The 25207-nt window shown below is 49.3% G+C and overlaps 1 long non-coding RNA gene across 1 annotated transcript; it reads right to left on the bottom strand.

Annotated features, from left to right (window-relative positions):
- Positions 1-311: 311 nt before the first annotated feature.
- LOC143270957 (uncharacterized) lies at positions 312-2006 on the bottom strand. Its single transcript, XR_013048152.1, has 3 exons — positions 1862-2006; positions 1409-1498; positions 312-508 (listed from the first exon to the last, which is right to left on the bottom strand). It is a non-coding gene; the product is annotated as an uncharacterized LOC143270957 (long non-coding RNA).
- Between the last annotated feature and the right edge of the window lie 23201 nt (positions 2007-25207).

Genomic DNA, 25207 nt, shown 5'->3' with positions numbered 1-25207 from the left:
GTATTCCAATACAAACAAGAACAACGGAGAAGAGAGGGCAATACAATAGCGAAGGCAAAGGGAGAGGCAGCCAAGGAGAGGCGGCCCATGCCGGTGGTCCCGGAAGTTCAGCGGGAAGGAAGGCGGGAGGATTGGAAGCTCAGCCTGAGCTACAGAGCTAGTTCAAGGTCAGTCTGCTCAGGACACTGCGGTCTGGGCTACATGAGACCCGGTTTCAGAGACAGATGAGGAAGGGAAAGATAGGACAAGGTGAAGGCGAGGAAGCAAATGCCACAGTCAAGTACTTTTGTGGGCCCCCAAACTCCTCTGGCACCTGGGCCACTTCAAATTGTCCAAAGCGCCAACCTCAGGTACCCGCAATGCCTGGGGCTTCAGATCCCTGCCATTCCTGCCTTGCTTATCTGGACGCCACCACCAGGTCTTCTCGGGTGTCCCACATGGGGAATAGTTGACTCACAAAATTGCTGAGGTCAGCAGGGCCTGCCGCTGCAAGCCTGTCATTTAGGTACTGTGGGCGGGAGAGGTAGAGACAGGAGGACCCGAAGTTAAGGCCGGCCCAAGCAGCTCAGCGCAACCTGCTCTCAAAAGGGAAAAAGTTACAAGAGAACGGGGATGGAGACGTTGGTGGCAGGGTATTTGTCTCGTATAAATACGGCTCTGTGGTATAACCCTAGTAGCCTTATCAAATACATACATACATAAATAAATGAATGAATGAATGAATGAATGAATGAATGAATAAATAAATACATAAATAAATAAATAAATAAATAAATAAATAAATAAATAAATAGCCTGAACCTGGCAACCTCTCAGCCTTCCCCAATTATGACAGATCTCGCCAGAATTAACCAACTTTGAAGACTAAAAAGTGTTCCCTCCCAAAGCTGTGGGATCACCCATAAGAGAAGACGAAGGAGGTAGAGTGGGGTGCTGTCCACTCAAAGGACAGAGCCAAGGAATGTATCCACTCACCTTCAGTCTCCTTAGAACAGCGTAACCTCTCAGACACTAATTCCCTATAGTGTTAGGACAAGCATTCATTCCTACACCCTATCTGCCACTCACCACTCCCAGGCTAAGCTTGGCCCTAAAGCAAGGATACCTCAGGTCCGCAGATGCAGGGAGCCGTTGCCTGCAAGGAGGCAGTCTGCCACGGCCTCTAACAAGGCACAGTCTCACTATACAGCTCTGGAACTTGGCCTCAGCTCATGGACAGCCACCTGCCTCTGCCTCCTGAGAGCTGGGATTAAAAGCATGTGCCATCACTTAGGCCACATTTTGTTAGCATGAAAAGTAGCTGCAGGGTCCAGAGAGATAGCTCAAGGATTAAGAGTGTGCACTGCTCTTCAGAGAATCTGCGTTTGCCTCCCAGCACCCACGTCAAAGAGTTCAGAACGGCCTGTACCTCAGCTCCAGGGGACCCGAGGACCTCTTCACCACCAAGGGTACCTGCGCTCAGGTGCAGATGCTCTCCAGTGCACATCCATACCTATACCTAATTCAAAATAAATCTTTAAAAAAGTAACTACATTTTATTCCTTCCAAGATACTAAAAGCAGTTCCAAGTTTCCCCCACCACCACCCTCCCACCCTCCCACCCCACCGCCATGCTGTAAGCAACACCGACCCACCTCAGTCAAATTACTGGGGGCAAAAGTAGGAAGGAGGGAGAGAGGGAGCGGGGGAGGGAAGGAAGGAAGGAAGGAAGGAAGGAAGGAAGGAAGGAAGGAAGGAAGGAAGGAAGGAAGGAAGGAAGGAAGGAAGGATGGAAGAGAGGGAGGGAGGGAGGGTGAGAGGGAGGGAGGGAGGGAGGGAGGGAGGGAGTTACTGCCCCCTGTAACTCTCGGGGAGTACAGACCGAAGGGAGAGCAGACCCAGCGGCTCAAGTGGATCCAGAAGTCTGGCTGCTTCTTCTTGCACAGCTTGGCCCGACTTGACTGCTCAGGCAGGCTTGCCAACCCAGGTAGCACCTGCCTCGCAGCCTTCCAGCTTAGCCATGCCAGCGGAGCGGACGAGCCCTTCCTGTTGGCACCAGTGGAGGTGCCCTGAGGGAGATTTGGATTGGCCTGGCTGTGATCACATGCTCTTCTGTAACCAGTTAGGACACTGTGATTGGCCAGCCCCAGAAATGCAAGCTTCATCCCTGTGGCCCCAGGCAGTTAGGCAGCAAAGTTTGGATTTGAATGTTTTTTCTGTTTTTGTTGCGGGGGGGGGGGGGGGTGTTTGATTGATTGATTGACTGATTAACACACTCTCTCTGTGGTCCAGACTGGCCTAGAACTCACTATGTCAACCAAACTAGCCTTGGACTCACGGCAATCCTCCTGCTTCAGTCTCCTGAGTGCTGAGACTATAAATGAGAGTAATATGCCCAGCTCTAGGTGGCTGAGATGGACAAGGTCTGGGGTGACAAAACGTGGGGTACCCTTTCACATAGATAAATGCATCAACAGAGTAATGGCTGGGTAAAACCACACGGTTAGCAGAGGCAAAGCCAGGAGCTTACCCAATCCTTCCTCTCCCCAGACAGATACAGCCTGCTAGCAAATAGGAAATGCAGCTTGGCCTCTGTCACCAAGGTTCCGATTTTAGCGGTAGGTTTTGGGAGGAAGGTCTTGCTGCTCTGAGTATCTCGGATCCCTGTCCTATAAGATGAGACTAGTCGCGCCTTCCCACACAGTGTTTGAAAGGATGAAGTGACATAAACAACGGTCTGCCTCCAGCAGCGTTCCAGCCCTCCTGCAAAGCCACGCACGCCTTCCTGCTCCAGCTTTCAACAGCTTCCCAAGACAGGGAGAAAGGAAAGGCAGAGGTGGCTTCCTGAGGCTTGGGACTCTATCCCCAGCATGGGGCGCGGGGGTCCCCAAATGCTTTGATAAAGGACAAAGTTATCCGGTGGACATAGAAATTGCCCAAAATGATGAGAGCTTAGCGTGTCCTTCTGACGTCACAGCATCTGCAATCAGGTGGTTGTGGGTGGCTGCTGTCAGTGGTCTGAGCCCGGATGATTGCTGAAGGTGCAGTCGCAGTGTGGAGCCAGGCAGCAGCCATCTGAAGGCTCCCCTGAGGTGGAGGCTGAGCTGCTGTGATAGCATCACTCAGTCCTCACCATGAGATGGGGGTGGGAAGACAAGGGCCAAATCACCTAAGAGTCCTCACTCCACACAGCTTGCCCCCTGCGGAGCTTGCACAGGACAGAGTGCCCTGCTCCTTGCTGCCATGCTTCCCTTTTGTCACCCTTGAGCATGGGGGAGGGCACAAATATCACCTTGCTGCTTCGTTCACACCCCCCTTCTCTTCCCACCCACCCCCCCTGTCCACACCCTCACAAGCCCTGAGCAGAACTTGGCACACTGGAGTGGAGGAAGCCGCTCCAGGAGCCTGAGAGGAAAGGGTTAAGGACATCTCTCATCTCTCAGCAGGCTTTATATAGTCTCCGTGTGACACTGAACGGCTCTGCCTTTATATATAGCATGCTCTGTGCGGAGGGAAGAAGACACCGTACTTAGGGAACAAAGGCAGAGCTGCTCTAGTGACCTACGCTTATTTGCAGGGACAGCATTTCCAAAGGGTGGCCTTCAGGTGACATCTGCCACGTTGAGGGCTCTCCTGAAGACTTCCGCCAGCCGACACCGAACACGCAAACACATGGTGGTGAGGACTCACACTAAGAGCCAACATCCTGTTTGTTTGTGGAGGAGGGAGGGAGGGAGGGAGGGAGAGAAAGAGAGAGTTCACACCTTTCCCTCTGGATGTCTCCACATGTAAGTGAACCTTAAAATGTCAACTTCTGCTAGGTGTTTGACCTAAAAATAGTATAATTTCTGTGTCACTTGAAAAGCTGTTTAAAATGACAGACTTCAGCCTGATTTTTCAAACCTACACCTAGGATAATAAACCAAAGTTGCATTATTTAGAAGGCAGAGTCTGCTCAACCTTCTTTTTCACCAGAATGTGCCTCTTCCCTTGCTTTCTCCTCGGTGAAATCTGCACGGCTGTGTTGTGCAGACACACATCCCTCCGTCCCTTGGCAAATTAAGAGGGGTGAGTTAAAAATGCAGGAAAGCAAAGACAGTCGGCACTACTGTCCTGAGGACCCACACACCTTTACATCGCTCACTTGGGCCACTGAAGGGACCAGCTAAGCCTCCTGGGCCAGAGGATGTCACGTGCACCCTGGCAAGCAGGCCAGGCTGGCAGCCAGGAGCTGCGGTTTGTTTAGACAGAACTGGTCACTGCTGTCCACACCCCAGACTGCCGTGCGCAGCTTTATAAACACAGGGCTAGGAAGGCAGTCTGTGAAGCGGCTCCAAGCTGAGCGGCCTGCACTGCAGAAGGGGTAGGCACAGTGCACAGGTTCCCGTGGAGCCTGTCAGACCTTCCCCCAGCTGCTTCAAGGACCCACAGTTGTGATACAGAGTCCCCAGGAGGGACCGTTTTGGGTGTGTCTTGGCAATGCCCGCAAAGTTCTGAAAGCATCAGCATCTGGGAATCAGGAGATTAAGTTCAAATTCAACCCAGGCTGGTAACTGAGAATCTGAGCAGGCTACTCAACCGTCCTGAGCTTTCATGTTAAATACGAGGCCGAGGTTAGATCCTCCCACTGTGTGGGTCCCTGGGATCAAACTTGGGTCCTTGGGACTGGCATCAAATGCCTTTATCAGATGAGCCGTCTCACCATCCCAATTCACACTTATTAAATTGTATGTGTGAATGAACAAGCGAATAAGCAAATGAATGAATGAATGAATGAACAATCTGAATTAGGAATGGCACCACACACTGCAGCCCTTGTGACCCTCTGCAACTCCCTGGGCCTTTGCGCCCAGACCCAAACAGGTAGAGAAAGCATCTTCTCAGCACTCCCCACAAATGTAAATTCACAGCCATGTTGGGACATCGCAGCATCTAACCTGCGGCAGCTGCCAGAGGACGTACTTCACGGGGTTCCAACTCCGCCATGCAGGCCACTGCCCTTGGCTTCCTGGGAAGGACTCCCTGGGATCCCCTGCCCACAAGCTGCCTCCCCACACCATGGGGAAGAAACAAGCGGCTGCCCTCTCCTCCCTGCTCTTCCCCAGTGGGTGTGTTTCAAAGCCTGTGGGTGTATTTCAATGAGAAAAACATGAAAACATGGGCGGATTCTTTTCTCTGTAAAAGAAAAAATCTGGAACAATAAGCTGAAGTAATAACAAGGCAGAATGTGGACATCTGCTCCCCGCCCTGAATGACTTCCCACATCGCTTCTCCCTAGGCCTTGTCACACTCCCCCCCCTCCCCTCCCCCGCAGGCATGCATTGCCGAAGTCAAAATGAATTCACCTGCATTGACTGGGCCTTGCAACCTGCTGCTGTGTGCTGCCGACTTACTTGTTCATTCATTAAACTCAAATGCAGTGAGCCCTTCCCAGGTGCAGGGCGCTGCAGAGGCTTCATTTGAACAAGCCTTTTAGGACGCCTGCAGTCTAATGGGGAGCTGAGACAAGCCCATTAATAACCAGGAGACGACGGAGAGAAACGAGGCGAGGCACACATGCAGGAAGTGTTGGGAAAGGAAAAAAAGAACCCCATGGGGAGTGTGTGTGTGTGTGTGTGTGTGTGTGTGTGTGTGTGTGTGTGTGTGTGTGTTCTGAGCCGGAAGTGATGGTCAGGAAGGCTGCGTGAAGGTGGTGGCTTCATAGGAGACTGTGCAAGCGCGGCTGGAAAGAAAAGACTTCTGGACAGAAGACATTGAATGATAACATGTACAGAGGCGGGTGGAGGCCGCAAACAGCAGTCCAATTACCATCCAAAGGTAGCATTTATATGCTGGGACAGACGCAGGCAAGCCACCCACTGCATGGAGAAAGACCAGAGTTCCGAGCTGATGGATAAGGGGACCTACAGAAGGTTTCTGGGTCTTTTGCTTTGTTGTTTTTTGAAATAGAATTCTCACACTGTAGCCCAGATTGCCCTAGAACTCACTATGTATCCCCGGGCTGGGCTGGAACTCATGGTAATCCTCTTGTTTCTGCTTCCTGGGTGCTGTGATTACAGGCCTGAACCACTACATCTGGCCAGAAGATTTCTTCACCAGGAAGTATGCACTGTCTGTCAGTCTCCCCTTAGATCTAGGCCCCGCCATCCTTTGTGCTGTTTCAAAAACATGGAACTACATTTCCCAGGCTCCTTTTCAAGTGGCCTCTATAAAGGTTCAGCCAGTGAGAATCATTGGCAGGGGAGCAGAGGACAGAAAGAGGGAGAGAGCACACATTTCTGCCCGCACTGCCTTGGGTAGTGTCTCTGCCTCAGTTGCTTCTCCAGCATGTCCCCTTTCCTCTGTCCTTCCAGCCCTAGGGATCTAGCTGTCACTGCTAACCTCTAGCTTGCCTATCTGGCTCTTCAGCTACTCTAGCATCTTGAGAAGCCCATTTCCCTGTGTTTAAATACCTTGAGTGGCTTCTCTCTTCTTGGCTGGAGCTTCTCGAATGCAGGATAATTAGGTCCTATTTGGTTTCCAAACACTGGCACCAGCGGCAGCGGCGGAAGGGCCCTGTCCAGCACTTTCCACAACCTCCCAGGGGAAGGGTGAGGCAGGCCAGAAGTAGAGCCCTGGCTGGAGAATAGACACAGAAAGCCACCCAGACAGCACCAAGTAAGGTGAACCAGCAGGACCACAGGAGAGGGCATGGGATGTCAAAGTGGGTCCCGACCTCCAGCTTGAATGCACAGAGGACGGGTGGACCATTCGCAGAGATGAGGCAGTAAGAGGATGCTATACTGCACAGGAACTAGCAAGCTGGACTTGCCTTTATTCCTTTTCTTTCCTTCTTTAATCCCTGCACTCGGCTGTTAGGCATTTCCTTATTGATTTTGGATTATGGATATGAGAGACAGAAGCCTCTAGAAGGGAGAGAGTGCCAGAAATGGTAGGAGGCAGAGAACTGCCTTCAGACTAGAAAGAGTCTGCTGCCTAGCAGGGACGCAGAGGGACATAGGGAAGAGCCGCAAAGGGTCATGGGACTGAACACTGGGCAGCAGACAAGAGGAGAGGAGTTGGGCTCACCAGCTGCCATGTGGACAAGCAGCAAGATCAGGAGCTCCATGGAAGAAGGGAGCAGATCCAGGGGGGTCACAATGTGGGGACACCTGGCACAGAGAAGTGGTTGCCAAGTAGAATGGCGGAGTAGGAAAGGCAGTCAATTTGCCTGGGACAAGGCAGATTTGAACCTGTGAAGAAGGGTCCAAGAAGAGCAAAGGCCCAAAGCCGCAAGGGTACCAGGCCAGTAAGATGACTCAGTAGGCAAAAGCACTTGGCAGCCAAGCCTGACAGCCTGGGTTCAAAGCCCAGAACCCGTGTGAAGACGGAAGGAAAGAACCCACTGCACGAGACTGTCCTGACCTCCCCATGCCCGACGCATACACACCCTGACAGTAACAGTAACAATGCCGATAGTTTGAGTGTGCAAGAGGGGGTGCGTTCATTCATTCATTCAGCAAGTGTTTACAGGGGCCCCTGGGGTTTTACAACTCTGGGATGTAGGAGTAAATGAAAAGATGGGATGGTCCTGCCTTCTCACACCATCTACTTGAAGAAGGAGAGAGAAATAGTCAATGGAGACACTTGGGAGATGCTTTGTGATGGTGACAGCTAGAGGTAGGTAGGAGATGAAGGAAGTGGGAATGAAAGCAGCGTGAGATTTAAATAGGGTCATTGAGGAGGACCTCATGAGGACGGAGAGGTAAGGAGGTGAGGAAGCAACTCACGAGGGTGTCTAGAGGAAGAACACGGCAGACGGAGGGAGCCGCCGGTACAAAGGCCCTGAGGTGAGAGAGAGCCTCTTGTGGCTTGAGTGGAGTGAGTGGGAGTAGGTGGCATAGAGGCAGACTCCGGTGAAAAAAGGCCACAAGAGTCAGAGTAATGATTGGGCTTCTGTGGTGGCTTGAATGAAAACGGCCCCCATAGGCTCATAGGGGGAGTGGCACTATTAGGGGGTGTGGTCTTGTTGGAGTAGGTGTGGCCTTGTTGGAGGGAGTGCCACTGTGGGGGCGGGCTTTGAGGTCTCTTTGCTCAAGCTAAGTCCAGCAACACAGTTCACTTCCTACTGCCTGTGGATCAAGAACTCTCAGCTCCTTCCCCAGCACCATGTCTGCCTGCACGCTGCCATGATGATAACGGACTAAACCTCTGAAACTGTAAGCCAGCCCCGATTAAATGCTTTCCTTTAAAAGGGTTGCTGTGGTCATAGTGTCTCTTCACAGCAACAGAAACTAACTAAGACAGCTTCTGTCAAGAAGGTCACCATGGGAGGTTTTGGAGCAGAGGAGTAACTGAGAAAGGGAGGTGAAAATCTGAGGGTCAGGAGCCGCAGCTGTGAGCTACCGGAGGCCCAGCTGTGCCCTATGGATTGGGAGAGGCATTCCTGAGAGTTGGTGAGGGAGGCCAGGGTCGAGGAGGAACCCAGACCTTGGCTCCGTTTGAAGCTTGAGTCTGCAAGACCATTGGAACCTGTCTGCACACAGTAGGAGCTTACTCAATGCCTTGAAAGGGCCCTGAGTCTCACAGTCACAATTCCATGGTACGAAGTGTTTTCCCTCAAAGCCCTGAGCAAGCCTTTGTTCTCTGCTCTCTGTTGTCCATTTAAAGGTCTGAAGCTACAAGCCTTCTGCACACCTCTATTTCCAGAAAGCCTGGTCCTAAGACCTGCCCTCATACCTGCCTGGGGTCTCCAGGCTTCCTGAGAGGCAGTCTGCAGACAAGGACAGGCTGAGCCTACCCCTGCCATCCTCCTTTCCCTAGACCCACTCAGCATTGTTTGTCGCACTCAGCATACCTGTAACACCCCCCAAACCTGACATGGCCTGCCTTTTGGAAGGCCCTGGCTCTGGCTTCTACAAACCTCCAATCATTAATGGAACCCGGAGAGTCAAGACAATCAACGTCATAGACTGGCTGTTTCATTGTAAAACTTCATTTCGTTTCTCATCTTTCAAGGAGGAGGATGTCTCTGTGCCCTTGTTCGCAGGTCTCCTGGCTCTTTCCTTTCAAAGTGTCAGTCCTCACCATCTAACGTATCTGTTTACTCTCAGAAGCCTCAGCACAGGCCTGGGGGGCCTGGGGGTACAGCTCAGTTGGCAGAGGACTTGCCTAGCAAGTCCAAAGCTCTGGGTTCCATCCCCGGCACTACATAAAGGAGGCCTAATGTTCCACACCTGTGATCCCAGAGCCTGGGCGTGTGAACAGAAGGACCAGACACTCAGAGTCATCCTTGGCTATACACTGAGTTGGAAGCCAACCTAGGATATGAAACACTGTCTCTTTTTTGTTATTAAAGATTTTCTTTTTATTAAGTGAGTATGTGTGCATGCATGTGCGCGTGCACGTGCGCGTGCGTGTGCGTGTGTACATGAGTACCAGTGCCCATGAAGTCTATAAGAGGGCGATCAATCCCCTGGAGCCAGAGTTACAAGTGGTTGTAGCCACCTGTCATGAGTACTAGGAACCAAACTCTGGTCCTCTGCAAGAGAAGGAAGTGTTATTGCAGCGGCTTAAAGAGAATGCTTCCCAGAGGCTCATATATTTGAATTCTTGGGCCTTAATTGGTAGAACTGTTTTTAAAAGGATTAGGAGGTGTGGCCTTGTTGGACAAGGTGTGTCACTGGAGGTGGGCTTGAGGTTTCAAAAGTCCACACCAAGCCCAGTCTATCTAGCTTTCTAGCTATCATCTATCTATATGTATATCTCTGTATCTCTCTATCTCTCTCTGCCTGCTGCTTGTGGATAAGATGTAAGCTCTCTCAGCTACTGCTCCAACGCCATACCTGCTCCCATGCTCCCCACCATGACAGCCATGGGCTCACCCTCTGAAACATAAGCAAATCCCCAAGTAAATGCTTTCTTTTGTAAGTTGCCTCGTTCATGGCAGCTCTTCACAGCACTAGAACAAGGACTAAGACAACTTGAAGTGCTAAGCCATCATTCCATCCCTGAGATACTATCTGTAAGAAAGACAGATGAGGGTGGATAAGGGGATGAAGGGAAAGGAAAGGAAAGGAAAGGGAAGGGAAGGGAAGGGAAGGGAAGGGAAGGGAAGGGAAGGGAAGGGAAGGGAAGGGAAGGGAAGGGAAGGGAAGGGAAGGGAAGGGAAGGGAAGGAAAGGAAAGGAAAGGAAAGGAAAGGAAAGGAAAGGAAAGGAAAGGAAAGGAAAGGAAAGGAAAGGAAAGGAAAGGAAAGGAAAGGAAAGGAAAGGAAAGGAAAGGAAAGGAACAAATCAGAGAACAGTGGCATCCCTGTGGATATTAAACAGCTCTAATTGGCAGCCATGATGGAAATGTTGGGACTGATGGTCATGTGGAAACTGGAGAGCATGTTTGACTCAAGAGCAATGTTTGAACTGCTGGCTCTTTTGGAAACAGTCCATCCCAAACCAGGCACTGAGATCTCATTCCTGAGGATAAATAGCTCTTTGCTGGTCACCCTAACTTCTCATTGTTCAGGAGCCCAGGTATATTCAACCTAGAGCAAAAGGTGCCACTTTGGGCTGTAGAATTATTCCTCTAAAACAATATAATTTAGTCTCCCTGCTTACCAGATGAAAGTCAACACTTTCATACTCTATATAAAGTTAAATGTTAAAAATAAGAGCTTTTGCGTTAGAGTATATGCTTTTGGTATTCATTTCCCACGCTTCAGGATAAAATATATAACCATTAAGTCACTACAGTAAGCGGCAAAGCAAGATTACTGCTTCCGCATCTCGTATGAGTTGCTAATAATCTTGTGTTAGCCTGACATTATGGTCAGAAGATATTGCTTTTAAAGTCTCCGGGATGCAGTGTGCCTGACACAATGGTTTTCAGAAGGCCAACAGCAAGGAAAGACAGAGGGAGGTGGAGACTATGGGTTTTATTGGGGGAAGTGTCTTTTTAAGAAATTGTATTATGTAATTCAGATGTGTGCGAAAGTCCAGAGAATTGCATAAAGAGAGCTGTGACCCTATCACCAGCTTCAACAGCCAGCAGGCCAGGGATAGTCCCTTCCCCCATCTCTCATGAGGTTTTGCAGTAAGCCTCATATACCAAACTTCATTCACCTGGGGATACTCATTTGGGTTAAGAATATGGAGGGTTCTTGCCAAGAAGCCTTTTCCACAGCCTCCCTTGCCAGGAAGCTGGGAAGAGAGCTCATTTGAAGGCAGCCCTCGGGAGGTCAGGAAACTGCTCCAGCTACCCCAGTGGATCCAGGGCCGAACGAAGGCTGTCTACAACCTAAGAGGGTCAGGAGTGAGAAGAGGGCTTCGTGTCGCCAGTGCCACCTGCTTCTGCGGCACCCCTGGAAAGGGTAGAGAAGAGAAAGCAAAAGAGAGACAAGAAGGGGTTGCCAAGATGGCTCAACAGATGGAGGCACTTGCCACCACGTTTGATGACACGGGTTTGAGTCCTAGAGCCCACAAGGTAGAAGAAAATCAACTCCTGCAACCTATCCTGACCTCCAGGTGTGCACGTGCATGCACAGAAAAAGAGAAAAAGAAATGTGGAGGTGAGTTTTTTGAGATAAATTCTCTCTATTATGTAGCTCTAGCTGCCCTGGAACTCACGATGTAGACCAGATTGGTTAAGAACTCAAAGAGATCCACCTGCTTCTATCCCCCAAGTGCTAGGATTAAAGGTATATGTCATGATGCCTTATAAAATAATAATAATAATGAGGAGGAGGAGGAAGTGGAGGGGGAGAAGGAGAAGGAGAAGGAGGAAAAAGGAGAAGGAGGAAGAGGAGGGGGAAAAGGAGAAGGAGGAGGAGGAGGAGGAGGAAGATGAAGAAGAAGAAGAAGAAGAAGAAGAAGAAGAAGAAGAAGAAGAAGAAGAAGAAGAAGAAGAAGAAGAAGAAGAAAAGAGGAAAGGAAAGGAAAGGAAAGGAAAGAAAAGAAAAGAAAAGAAAAGAAAAGAAAAGAAAAGAAAAGAAAAGAAAAGAAAAGAAAAGAAAAGAAAAGAAAAGAAAAGAAAAGAAATATGAAGGGAAGCCGCGCAATGGTGGCACACGCCTTTAATCCCAGCACTCGGGAGGCAGATCTCTGTGAGTTCAAGGCCAGCCTGGACTACAGAGTGAGATCCTGGAAAGGCAAAAAGCTACACAGAAAAACCCTGTCTCGAAAAAAAAAGAAAGAAAAAAAAAAGAAACATGAAGGGACTGAGGAAGACAGCCCAGAGGGTAAAGCACTTTGCATGCCATGGCATATGTGTGCCCGAACTCAGACATTCAGACACATGAATGCATGCATGGGGCGGGTGGGGGTGGGGTAAACGGTAATTGTCATTAGAACAGCATGAAGAACTTTTCAGCCATGTGGTGACACCCTCATGAGTGGATCAGTGTCTTTATTAGTTACTTTTTCGTCACTGCCACAGGAACAATGTAAGGGAAGATGGATTTGTTCTGGTTCATGGTTGGGTAGGAGATCAGTTCATGGTGATAGGGGAAGGCATGGAATCAGTTGCAGCCCCACTGCTGGCAGTGGGAGGTCATGGCACAGCTTGTTCACATCTTGGTGGGTCAGGAAGCAGGTATGGGACAGGAAGTAGGGTGGGACTAAAACCCGCCAGGCCCATCCCCATGGCCTATGTGCACTAGCCAAGACCCACGTCCCCAAGGTTCTACAGCTTGCCCCAAACAGTACCACCAGCTGGGGACCACCAGCTGGGGACCAAGTATCCAAACACGGGAGCCTGTGGAGAACATATCATACCAAACCATAAACTGCCACTAAGAGTTTTTGAGAAGGGTTTCTTCCCTTCCTCCCGCTCTTCTTCCATGCGAGAGACAGTGTCCTTTGAGGACACAGCCTTTGAGGCTCCCTCTTGGAAGCAGAGGCCATGGTCTTGGCAGACATAGTCTCGACACTGGACTGCCCAGCCTGTGGAACCATGAGCCAATAATCCCTTGTCATTACCAACTCCCCAGACTGGAGTATCCTGTTAGAAAAACACAGAGGAGATTCAGATGAAGAGCAAGATAACAGACACAGTCCGGACCTGCTCAGGTAGGACTACAGAACTCCAGGCCTGAATGAACGCCTCCTGAAACTCACTCTCCTGCTGGATTTTGTAGCTACCTCAGCTCCCTGCCTGTTACTACAGCTAACTAGGCTCAGCTCTGTCACTCTTTTTCCATTAAGCCAGGGTGAGATTTGCTGTCACAAGCAGTTCAAATCTCTCTACCTGATACAGAAAGGGCACACTTTCCTGAGGGGCTAAGGACGGAGCTCAATTGCTAGAGTGCTTGCCTAGCCTGTAGCAGGCACCCTAACATCAATGCTAAGCACTGTGTCCATGGAGAGTGAGGGTGCAGCCCCAGCACCTCCGAGGTCATCCTTGAGCAAGTAGCAAGGAGAATCCCTGGGTTCATTCCAAAGCTCCCAAGCAGAGCAACCATTCTAAGTAGACTTCGAGAACTCCTCAGCCCTCTCTCCCCTCCTCAGCTCTGGCAGACAGAAGTTCAAGATCAAGATACCCTAGAGAGCCAGACTTCTCCACTCGTGGCTCATCACACCCTCCTCCCTCTGTGTCCCTTCTTCAAAAACACAGCCAAGGCCAGCCAGCTGTGTTGGACTGGGACCCAAGCTAATGATCTCATTTGAATCTGATGACCTCTGTAATGACCCTGTCTCCAAATAAGCTGACTTTTGGAGACCCTAGAAGTTAGAAGAATTTGAAATGGGCATAGTTTAGCCCATGACAGAGAGCATATTTGTGGTCATGGCAACAAAGTTCATTGCCATACTGAGGAAAATGCAACCAGATTAGAGGGGATACACTTGGAATCCCAGCACCAGGGAGGCTTGAAGCTGGAGCAGGAAGATTGTTTAAAGTTTGAGGCCAGCCTGGTCTACATAGTGAATTTCAGGCCAGCCTGTGCTACCAAATGAGAACCTGTCTCAAACAAAATGAAACAAGAAACCTGCTGCTTGTATCTCCTGGCTGCCTAATAGATGGGCTTCCCCACAGAGCAGCCATGGTGAACTCTCTACCACATGAAGGGACCAAGTCAGAAAGAGTCTAGAAAGGGCTTTGACACCAGCTGGTCCCACACCTCTATCCTAACTGTGCAACTGACCAGCTGTCTGGCCTGGCTTGTTGGAGCCTTCCCAGCCTAAGAGACGCCTCGTCTGTGAAACACAGATGCAATCTCTAGCCCGTTAAGTTGTCCTAAGAATAAAATCATGTGCTGCATTTATATTAGAATTTCCTCAATTACAGACAGAAAAGAAAAGAAAGAAATGTGGCCTCAAGTTAGGGAACTGTTGGCTACATACAAAGGGAGGCTTTCTAAGACTAGTTACAGCAGCCCACCACATTCCTGAAAGACCAGATTGCTTCTCTCTTCCTTCCTCTTCTAGCACCCTCAGCATGTGGCTTTTGTTCTCATCATCAGGGTATAGCTGCTGCATCTCCAGGCAGGAAGTCTACATTCCAGACAGGAAGATAGAGGGAAGAGGGATAAAAGGTTAAAGTGGCATGTCAGCTGAGGTGGCCCTTTAGCAAAAGCTTTCTTGAAGACTCAGTTGTAGGACTCAAGGGGTAACTGAGCAGTGGAGCCCTTGCATAGCATGTGTGAATCCCTGGGTTCAACATCCAGCACCACACAAACAATAACAATAAAATAAATCACTATTGCCCTCCGGCTTCTTTCACTTACATGTAATTGACCAGATCCTGGTCACACGGATACCATAGCTGCAAGGGAGTCTGGGAAATCCCAGCATTCTGCATAATAGAAGGAGGCAAAAGAGAAGATGGTAGGTGCAGCCATCCACAGTTTATGCAGGCTCAGGAATGTAACAAATGTTTCCTGAAATCGATTTTGGACAAAGCCAAACCTCCCCATCCTCTTTGAGTCACTGAGGTGGTTCCAGCTCTAAACCCTACACCAAGATTTCCCACAGCAGCGAGAAGGAACAGGTGGACAGAACAGCCTGATTGCCCTCAAACCATCCCACCTCCCATTTCCTTCAAACATGGTCACCAGCAAAGCTTCAGGTTGCTGCAAGGGACATTGGAAAACTTTGTCCCAGAGCCTAGGGGCTCCAGCACAAATCTATAAGGGGTAGGGACATGGAAAGATGCTGGAGTTGTGATAGAAACACATCATCCAGAGAATTGCCTGGCATTCCAAAAGAACCTGGCATGCTTTAATTGGAAGCCAGCAGTTCTCCCAGCACATGGGGGCTACCCAGCATGTTCACCTAAAGCCTGATTTTTTGTCTTTTGTCTTTTTCTTTTTCTTTCTTTTTTGTTTTGTTTTGTTTTTGTTTGTTCGAGACAGGGTTTCTCTGTGTAGCTTTGCGTCTTTCCTGGAACTCACTTGGTAGCCCAGGCTGGCCTCGAACTCAAAGAGATCAGCCTGGCTCTGCCTTCCAAGTGCTGGGATTAAAGGCATGTGCCACCACCACCGGCAAAAAGCCTGATTTTTAAGAGTCTTTATTTTTTTTTTTCCTGAGGAGCTGGGGATGAACCACAGAACCTTGCACATACTACCAAAGTACTACACCACTAGTCCCCAAAGACACTCCAAACAAAACTTTTCATTCCATTTATTTATTTTGGGTATGTGTTTATACAAGTGTGGGCACTCACATGCTATAGAACATGTATGGAAATCAGAGTTGTGGAAGTTGTTTCTCTTCTTCCACTATGTAAGTCCTGGGATTGAACTCAATTTATCAAGACAAGTGTCTTTATCTATTGAGTCATCTTGCCAACCTTGTTGTTTGTTTGGTTGGTTGGTTGGTTGATTGGTAAGTTGGTTAGTTGGTTGGTTGGTTGGTTGGTTGGTAGGTTGGTTGGTTGGTTGGTTGGTAGGTTGGTGGGTTTTAAAGACAAAATCTCATTATGGAACCTAGACTGGCCTCAAACTCCCTATGTCAGCCCAGGCTGAAAGCCCACTTCTTACAAGGTCCCAGATGTGTGGAGGTGTGCCTCTGTGGTAGAGAGCTTGCCTAGTGTGTGCAGTGCCCAGGGTTAGAACAATTAATACAGTCAGTAAGTCAGACTCTTTAACAGGTAGGGATTTGAAAATGATCACTAATGGCGTGTTTCACTCAACAAGGAAACCTTACAGACATGGGAAATGATTTTATTTGTACATACAAGCAGTAATACTCATTCACCTTCATATGTACAGATGGCCTGCTAAAGTATGGTTCTGATGACCCCTGGCAGAGCAGGACTATTAGGCATTGCAGAAAGGAGACTGAGAGGCCTATGGCATGTCAGGAGGCAGAGGGAAGAGGGCCTCTGAGAGCCCTGTCCAGAGAGGCAGGAGATGGCAAACAGCATTTTGTATGTTGCTCCGGAAGCCGGTCTTGCTTGTGTGGCCCTCATTTCCAGATTCCCTGGCCCTACAGCTGCACAGGATCTCTCTCCATCCTGCCTCGGGGCCTTTGCCTCACCCTCCCACCAGTGTTCCTCATCTCGGGAAGCCTTTCTCACCCTCCCAAGTCCAATTTGAAGGTGGCTTCTGTGGCCGCCTCCTCAGACTAACCCTTTGGGCTAAGCCAAGGCCTTTATACCCTCTGAAACCCTGACGCCCCAGTGCCATGACCCCAAGGCAAGTCGAGAGCTGGTGCCCTCACAGGTTGTTGACCTCCCCTGAGCTCTGGGGGAGCCAAGCCCGGAACTGATTTACTCCATCCTTATGGTCCTGCTGTCAATCAATGCCGTGTACAAATGGAAATAGATCCATTTTTCAATTGCCTTTTCGTAATTTCAAAAAGTAATATGTTCCTTCCGAAAGGATAAAAAGAGAAAGAAAATTAAATGAATCACACTTCCAGAGATAAACACTGATAACAATTTTATGTCCTTCAGTCTTTCCCTATAAACTTTTGTTTTATGAAACTGAAATTCTATTGAATATACTGTGCAGTGCATTATAGGACAATTATTTCTCAAAAATATGATCGCACCATTCTTGTTGCTCTTGTTACTCTGTGTCACTTTCTCCCCCGACTACTTAACACTAGCATGTAGTCACTGTAGAAAACTGGAAAGATTACACACCAAAAAAAGGTATAAAAAATGTAAATTGTCTATAATCGCCCGCTACTGGTTTTTCTAAGAGCCAATGGCCCAGCATTTCCTTTCAGTATATGTTTAATACATTAATTTTCCTGCATTTGTTTCTGGTACAATCACAATAAATTTCCAGGTGAGCCCTGTCCCAAAGGGGAAAGGAGTTCCTGCTGGATGGGCCATCTCGGGGCTTAGCAGGGGTGGCTAAGCCTGTCTAAGTGCCCACGCCACGCCCACTGGTCCTGGTGGCAGGGCCTCTTGTCTGTCCCAGGCCTCTTGTCTGTCCCAGGCCTCTTGTGAAGCCAGCACCCCCTTGTGCTCCTGTAGCCAGTCACCTTCAACCTTACCATTCTTAAGGTTTTCTTAACAAGGCTAAATTTACGGGTCTCACTGGGACTCCCAAGCCATAGGCCTCCCCCTTCCCAGAGGCGTCCCCTTCCCAGAGTCTACCCACTCCCAAAACCATGGACATTTACCAGGGTATCCAGTGAGCTTTGACAGACAGGAGCCAACCCCTGATAGCAAGTTAGAAGGGCCAGCTCTTGTCATTCTGGGTTCACGTGGACAAGAAGCAGCAGGCTGCAGGAAACCCCACGGTCACCCCTGCAGGGCCTCCACATGCTCTTTCCATGTAGACTTGAGCCCTTAGGATAATGGAGCCAGGCTGGCAAAAAAAAACAACAATGGAGACTTGGCCAACAGTTCCCCATTCCTCTCCCTGTGGCACATGCAGGCATCCAGATATGCTGTCCCCAGGGGTCATGAGTCACTAGGGGCAGAAGATAGCTTCTGAGTCTAGAGCTCAGGAAGAAGGCCAAGTGCCACCATGCCTTAGAAAAGGAAAGCCATCCCAAGGTCAAGCCCTCATCAAAGGCCTTCCTGGAGGAACTGGACAGGAAAAATGTACTTCCCCCACACAGCCGAGTTCCTGAAAGTAATGCTTCCTGAAGGCTCTGCTCCCCACCCCAAGAATGGTGACACAAAGAATTATCCTTTGCCATGGAACTGAAGAGTTGAATCATGGGAATAGCTGATAAAGACTCCAAGGGGGAGAAGGGGAAGGGGGAGAGAAAGAAAGGGAGGGGAAGGAGAGAGGGGAAGGGGGGAAGAAAGAGAGAGGGGGAAGGGGGAGGGAGAGAGGGAGAAGAGTCTCCCCACAATGGACTGATTTTTTTTTTTTTTCTGGTGCCGAGGATGCAGCCCAGGGTATGTGCTTGGTTACTAGCTACACGTGAGCCATTGTTAGAGCGGTGATTTTGTTGTTGCTTAGGTTCTGTTTTGACGGGCAGGCCTGGCCGTGTAACCTAGGCTGGCCTCAAACTGCTGACCCTCCTGCCTGCTGGGCTGCCACCGCTGCCTTTGCTGTCCTAAGAGTCTGCACTACTGGAAGTCCACCTGCTCAGGAGGAGCCACACTGGCCTGGTGAGCCCCCGCTGAGACATCCCTACCCCAGCTTGCACTGTCTCGAAGCTTACAGGCACAAAGGTGGGCCTGGGTCACCTGGAACTTGGTGACACACTGTGGTAGACTGCCTGGGTGCCCCAAATTCTTCACCACTAACTAACCCAAATCCAATCCAAGTCTCTCTCGTGGACCTCTGCCAAGACCTCCTATTACAGCAGGGTGACCTGCTGGACTGTTGACATTGCCCTCTGGCCAATAAGCTTTCCAGGAGATGAGGCTGGCTTGGGGGCTAACTCTTGGGAGCTTATCTAGGAATCCTGGAGGTTTTACAGTAATTTGTTTTTCAAATTGTTGAAGCACCAGACAAAAAGACCTTCTGCATGTATGTCTGTCCTTGTTTGAGTCCCAGTGAACATTAGCATATTAAAGGCCCTGAGAAGCCCTGTAGTGGAGAAACCTGTTTTCCTTTGCTGAACTCAGCATTTCCCAACTCAAGTACTCAAGGAAACAGAAATGAAGTCCTGCTCATGTTAAAAAATAATTTTTTAGTGGGGTGGAGAGATGGCTCAGCAGTTAAGAGCACTGGCTATTCTTCCAGATGACCCGGGTTCAATTCTCAGTACCCACGTGGCAGCTCACAACTGTCTGTAATTCCAGTTCCAGAGGATCTGACACCCCACACAGACATGTGTGCAGGCAAAAACACCAAAGCACATAAATTGTAAAAAATAATAATAATAATAATAATTTAAACAAAGTGAGTTAGAGATCCATTCTTTAAAAAATAATAATAATAATGTTTTATGCATGAATGTGTACATATGTACAGATACCCAAAGAGACCAGAAGAGGGCGTTGAATTCCCCGGAGCTGGAGTTACAGGTGGTTGTGAGCCATTCAGTATGGATGCTGGGACCTTTACTGTGATTGTCTGGAAGAACAGTGTGAATTCTTAACTGCTGGGCCACCTCTCCAGACCAGCCCACGTTTAAGAGAAAGCCAGGTCTAGGAAGGGGGCTCTTCCAGATATCACCATTCACTCTAAGCAACATGCCTCTGTCCCCTACTGAAGCGAAGTCTAAACTACATCTGCCTTACGTTGTTTTCTTTCTCAATGAAAAAGTATTCTTAGGTCCGCAAGATGGCTCAGGGAGTAATGGGGTTTGCTGTTAAGCCTGATGACCTGAGTTCAGTCTTTAGAATCCATGTGTGAAAGGAAGGAACCAACTCCGGAAAGCTGTCCTCTGACCTGCACATGTACAGTGGCATATGCACACCCACACACATCCACATCCATAGTGGCGCGCACTCACATATAATAAATGAGCGTAATTGTTACAATTTTAACAAGTTTCCTGGGAACCTACTGCATGATGGAACTTGGCTCAACATCAGTTACACAGAGAAAAGACGCCGCCCTGACTCTTAACACGGGGGAAAGATGGTGAGCATCCGATGCAGAGGAGGTGCTAAGGTGGGGAACACTGGGTACTATGGGACAGAAAAGGCAGGCTGCATATCAGAGAATGCATAGAGGAGATGATGTCAGAGCCAAGGCTTGACCTGGAATCATCTCTGTGAGAAGGAGTTGATAGGATGGTGAAGGTGGAAGGGGCAGAGGATGTGGATACACAAGTGAGCAAATCTGCTGTGGGTCAGGGGTCAGTTGTAGAGAACAGAATCCACTTCAGGTAGTCAAAGTAGAAAAACTTGAGATGTTATTAGGATGTTAACAGTATTATTTGGAAAGCTGTAGAGGCCCACTCCATGCTGAGTTTCTAGAAAAGTCTCCCAAAGCTGTGCCATGCTACTGAGCTGCCACCATCAGGGATCCACAACTGGAAGTTACCACTACCAGCTTGAAAACCATGTGGCTTCAGCCATGCCACAGCAGCAACATGTGCACATACATACATATACACACACACACACACACACACACACACATCATCATCATCATCATCATCATCATCATCATATCTCAAAACCAAATTCAAGTCTCATAAAACATTAGCTTGAATGAACCTCCTCATACCTAGAACCCTAGCTGCAAGGGAGTCTGAGGCATGTATTATTTAACTGCCTAAAAGAGGTTGAAATGGATGCTGAATGTCAAGCCATTGTGTCTGTCTCAATTGCGCATTCTAAGGAAAACAAGTACAGGGTGAATTTCAGGCTTATCTCTGCAGAAATATTCTCAGTTCTCAGGACTTCTTTATGCAGTCTCCTTTCTGGAACCCCAACCCAGAGGCATTCATCAAAGACCTCCAGAATGCCTGGGCTTATTAGTTGGCTTCCTCCTCATTACTTGATCTCTGCAGTGGGCAGATAGCAAAATGAATAAAATCAACCTTTTTTTTGTTTTGTTTTCTTGATCTTGCCTGGAATAAATTGCTACTTTCTTGAACACACATAAGGCTGTATTATTATGGTGCTCTGTATTATTACTGAGAACAATTATTCACAAGCTAGAGCTGACTAGGTTATAGTCTCAGAGGAGAAACTCCAGAAACCATTACTCATTAACATTTTTTTTTTTTGCTTGTGAAAATACTCTCCCACCTGCCACCCCTTGCCTGGCCTTGTACCACAAGAAAGGCCTCGATGCTGGGTACTCATGTTCTGTGGGTAAGTCCATGACTGGAACAGCAGGAGTCACCATGCAGGTTCCAGAGCCAGTACAGTGTTCCCTGGCCCGCTGGAGCCTCCACAGAGGGCCATGTTGGGGATGAAGCAAACCCAGGAGCTTGCAGAGAAGTCCTAGAGTGCCATCACGATCTGAATCCCCATCTGCCTAGACCACCACCCTAGCAGTGACCGACAGGTCACGTGGCATGGTACTTCCTTCACTGTCCACCCAAGCCACAGTTGCTCTGCCCTGGTCACAGGAAACAGCACCCCTGGAATCAGACATCTGTCCAAACCCCACAGGAGGTGCAAGAGGCCTAATTAATTAATGTCTGGAGCACCTGTATAACCTCAAATGAGAGGTGCAAGGCGACCACAAGCCAAATTAATTATCACTATTGGTGGAGCCTTCCGGCACCACCTCCCACTCCATTCCAGCTGTGCCTAACCTCCAGGCAGAGCCAGGCAGCAGCCAGCCCAGAAGGCTGCTGAGTGGAAGCAAAAAGCAGCCAGCTGAGCTAGGATGGCTGGGCTGGAAACTTAGCTCCTCACCACAAGAGCCCACAAGCTGTCCACGTCCAGTAACCGGAACATTACCGTGAGGGACTATTTTCCTGGGAGCAAGTGTCAGCCTTCTTCAGAATGGATGAGTTTCTTCTTTTATATCTGAGCACAAAGTGTGACCTGGTCTTAAAGCTCTAGCCCCTGCTTCCAAGTGGACTCGATCCCTGTGGATGCCTGCAAAGCCCGATTCACTCCAAGGATATTATTGCAATGTGCCACAGAAGCTGAATGTGATGGCCCGAATCTGTAATTCTAGCACTTAGGAGGCTGAGGGAGGAGGATGTTGTTGGGGTGGGGAGGGAAGGAGAGAGGGAGAGAGGGAGGAGGAGGGAAGAAGGAAGAGGAGGGAGGGGGAGGGAAGGAGGAAGACAGGGAAGAAGGAAGAAAGAAGAGGAGGGGGAGGAGGAGAGGGAGGGAGAAGAAGGGAGGAGATAGAGAGGAAGGAAGGAAGAAGGAAGAGAAGGGAGGAAAGGAGGGAGGGAGGGAGGGAGGGAAGGAGGACAACAGATGGAGAGATGGCTCAGCGGTTAAGTTCCCAGTACCCATGTCAGGCAGCTCACTGGCCGTAAGTCCAGCTCCAGTGGATCTAATGCCTCTGGCTTCCGCAGGCACCAACACGTAAGTCTGCATACCCTCACGCAAACACACGCATACACAGTTAAAGTAGTAAGAGAAATCTTAATGGATCTACATCTCTGTTGTTGTCTTCTATTTGTCTCCATGGTGGACAGAGAGGCAAGAAAGGGGAAACGCCAAGTGAAGACAATTCTGTCCCTAACCTAAGTCTGGGAAATGGAAGTGATCTAGCAATTCCTTCTAAATTCCATCCCATAAGAGCTAAAGATTTCCTTTACTGTCTCCGATCTCAGGCTCCAGTCAGTCCAGTTCCCTCAAGTGTGAGTTCAGAGCTGCCTCGGCCTCCCTTTTTCACAGGTCACCAGAGCTGAGCTTGCAGAGGAACTAGTGTGGGAGCATGCTGGGAAAAAAGGATGGCCACAAATGGTGAGGGTCAGGCCTGTGTGGACAGGTTATGTGTGGCATGGTCATTGCGACCTCTTACTCTTTCTGAGGCCTTGACACTGTTCAGCTAAAGCCTAGAGGTGGCAGGCGTGAGAAAAGGACCTGAGACGGTAAGGGCCATGTGCAAGCTCCTTCCTCCTTGTCTTTAGCCTAGCTGCTCTCCTCAGAGACCTCAGGGAGCCTGGAACATCCTCCTCAGTCCTGGTCCAGGGTCCATTGCACCCATGCGCCCACCTCCTTCATTCCGCACTACCTCATCTGCTTTCCTGTCTGCAGGGGGGACAATGAGCTGAGACTGGGGTGCACAGTGACCAGCTGCAGGTCCTGCCTCTCCGGGTGACAACACAACCATGTTTTCCTTACCTTCCTGACCCGAGAGCACAAGGTTGTAAGCACATTGGGCAGGAAAGGGCCTGAGACCTGGCAGGCTTGCAGGCCAGGGAAAGGCACTCGAACAGACACAGTGAAAGAAACTGGCAGCCTTCATCATTAATACCCAGTGTTAATATTTAATGGCAGAAAACAGCGGCTCCCCTTTCCACACGTCACCAGGCCTTCCCGGGCACACCAACCAGTCCTCTCCCGGCCTGGCACCCCCACAGCTCCCTGCAAAGATCAGCCAAGCAGTCAGACGTCCCTGAAATATTAGGTGTGAAATGAATTCTCAAAAAAGCAAATTCAAATTGAATAAGAGGGAGAATTTCCCGATTGCATTTGAAATTAAGCCTATTCTTTAAAGCTCTCTAATATGCTGTGTTCAAGTGGCCAGAACATTTTAAAAGTGGGGCACATAATCTGTGCAACCTTTAATAGAGGAAGGCTTTGGTTACTCTGCTTTCTGTGTGGCTGCTAGCCCAGACATAGTTCAGCAGTGGCCATACGGTCTGGACTATGCCAAGGAAACCCCCAGGAACTGATTGGTACCCCAAGATAAATTCAAAATCCTGAAAGAACACGATTAATTACCACTTAAGCAATTGACTAATTCATACCTATCAGAGCCAATTTCTTTCTCCACCTGGGACATTATTAGCTTTGGGGGAGGGATACTTCACCACACAGATCTAAGTTCGGCTTTGTGACCTCCAAAAACACAAGGATCCGTTGCCAAACATCAGTGGGTGAGGGCAATGTACCCTAAATGTTTCAGGTGCAGCAGGCTGGTGCAGGTAGGGATTTTTTTTTTTTTCCCCAACAAGTCTGTGTCAGGAAGACGGCAGGGTCTGGGGCTTGTCTCCACAAGGTGAGCTGAATGGTACCCCTCTGCCCACTCCACCTCACCCCTCGGGGCCCCCCTTCTTCACTTCTGCCCCACTCCCACCCCAGGGAGCAGGTTCCTCCTCTCCCCGCTTAGAGGCCGCCACCTCTACTGCAGTGGGGAGCGGCTATGGTTTGCAAAGCTTTCATCTTTAAGACTTCAAAGAACAGCCTAGAAAAAACGCCCGGGGCACAATTTTCCAGGATCCAGGAAACCAGGTGATTCACCTGCACAGGCGCTGCCTGCGATCCCAGCTTGCCTCCCAAGACTGAACCACACCTAACAGGCCTCACCTTGCCACCAGCACACGGCATGGTCTGGGCCCTCACTGGACTGGGAAGGCCCTTCAGGGGACCAGAAGTAGATGGTTTCATTTCAAGGAGTGCTTTCCCTCTATAGTTTGTCTTGTTTGTTTGACGTTTGAGCCAGGGTCTCCTGTAGACCAGGCTGGCCTTAACTGCTGTAACTGAAGATGACATTGACCTTCTGATGTTCCTGGCCTCAGCCTCCCAAGTGCCGGGATTACAAGCATGAGCCACCACACCAGGATGATGAAGGTGACAATAATGGTGATGATGATTTTAGTTGAAGGCAGGGTTTTGCTAAGTTGTCCAAACTAACCTCAAATTCACTGTGGAGCCCAGCTAGGCCTTGAACTTGTCATTGTCCCACCTCAGCTTCCCAAGCAACTGGGATTATAGTTACGCCACCATACACAGATACACATCAGCATTTGAATAGATTTCACTGAGAAATTGTTCTCAACACTAGAGATTAACCCTTGGGCCTCAAGCCTGCTGAACACACACTGTACCACGGAGCTGTGTCTCCAACCCTTTCCAGCAGTCTTGCTGTGGTGGTGGTGGAGGTGTTTGAGGCAGGGTCTCACTATTTAGACCCGGCTGGCCTTGGGCTAGGAGTGGACTTCCTGCTTCTGTGTCTGCAGTGCTGAGACTATCGTCAATGAGTCAGCACACAATGGTCTCAGGGACACAGAGGAACCACTTGTCAGACCTGCCTTCCATTCATATGGATCCTGCTCTCCACGTGATGGCCAAGAGACCCTGGAAGTGATTTCTTTTACCATCTATTATCTTATAAAACACAGAGACAAATATAAGAACCTGAGACAGTCACCACAGCCGGGTATGCCTGCCACCATTTGACGTCGCTATACAACCTTCCAGGCTTGCCTCTTCTCCCTGAGTCTGCCAGCTGAATGGGAACTCTGTCTCTTGAATCAAACGCCCTAGTCAACTGGACAATGGACCACGACATCAACAAA

This window comes from Peromyscus maniculatus, chromosome X (assembly GCF_049852395.1).
Source record: "Peromyscus maniculatus bairdii isolate BWxNUB_F1_BW_parent chromosome X, HU_Pman_BW_mat_3.1, whole genome shotgun sequence".
Taxonomy (NCBI): domain Eukaryota; kingdom Metazoa; phylum Chordata; class Mammalia; order Rodentia; family Cricetidae; genus Peromyscus; species Peromyscus maniculatus.
The sequence above is the reverse complement of the archived record's forward strand: the minus strand, read 5'-3'. Positions and strand labels throughout refer to the sequence as shown.